Genomic DNA, 1,207 nt, shown 5'->3' with positions numbered 1-1,207 from the left:
TAAAACAAGGCGGTATGATACAATGGTGAACTAAATGAAAGATTTGAAATATAGTTTCGATAACCTTGAAGAGCTATGAATAATAATCATGAAAAAATCTAATAAACTTATAATTTTTTCAATAAATTTTCAATTATTATATATATAATTATAAAAAATCTATATTTTATTATCATTTACATATTTCTAAAGCATAATTTTGAGTAATCTATCATAAGTAATTAATTCTAACTTCAACCTATTTTATAGGCAATCAACAGTAAGAAGCTTTAGTAATTTTTTTTTTTTTGTTTTAATATAAATTGATACAATTTTATTTTTTCGAAATAAATATAAAAATTCAAAACAATTGTTTAAAACTTTTTTTACTTCTTGAATTGCAGGCAAAAGACGAATTTTTGAGCATTTATTTCTTTTGTACCAGCTTCAAATCAATCCAAACCTCGACAGCAATTAAAAACGTGAAAAGAATATAGATACTATTTTTATATTGCACATTTGGACGAAATTATATTTTTATTAATTTTATCAGTTGCGATTATTAAAATCAATATTTAGATTTATAAATTTGTCTATGATTCATTAGATATTAATTAATATAATTAATATTATCAGGAAACTAAAAAGTTAATATTTAGTCTGATTCATGGATACAGAGAGAATTATTCCTATCAGATTCACTGAAAATAATAAAATCCAGCAATTCAAATTTACAGTTAAAAAAATTCCGTAAAAGAAGTAATTATCTTCTGACTTAATTAATTTGAAAACTTAAATTTCTAATTACAATATTATAGTTTCGAATAATAAAGAATCCCGGAATCAAAAAATCTGAAATCCACAATTTATAATTCAATATCTTAAATACTCCCTCATACCTAACACTTAAAAGTTTAAAATTGACTCTCCCAGTTTTCATAATAAAAATAAAAAATAGTACAGCCAGCTTCCTCTTAGTTCTTCAATTGTACACAAGTCTTAGGTTTTTAATTAAATTAATTCAGTTTAATGGTTTTTCATGTCAGCACATATCTCGTAGGTATTAACCAGTGACAGTTTAAAGTTAGAAAAAATTAGATACAATTTCCATTTCAATATCAAACAATGAAGTTAATTTTGCAGAATTTTAGTTTTTTTTTGTTTTTGTTTTGCTTTTTAGGAAATTCACAGGGAAACTGATGGGGGTCAAGTTTTTCATTTTATCTCA

The sequence above is a fragment of the Halyomorpha halys genome, unplaced genomic scaffold (genome assembly GCF_000696795.3).
Source record: "Halyomorpha halys isolate HHAL.00 unplaced genomic scaffold, Hhal_1.1 Scaffold54.1, whole genome shotgun sequence".
Taxonomy (NCBI): domain Eukaryota; kingdom Metazoa; phylum Arthropoda; class Insecta; order Hemiptera; family Pentatomidae; genus Halyomorpha; species Halyomorpha halys.
The sequence above is the reverse complement of the archived record's forward strand: the minus strand, read 5'-3'. Positions refer to the sequence as shown.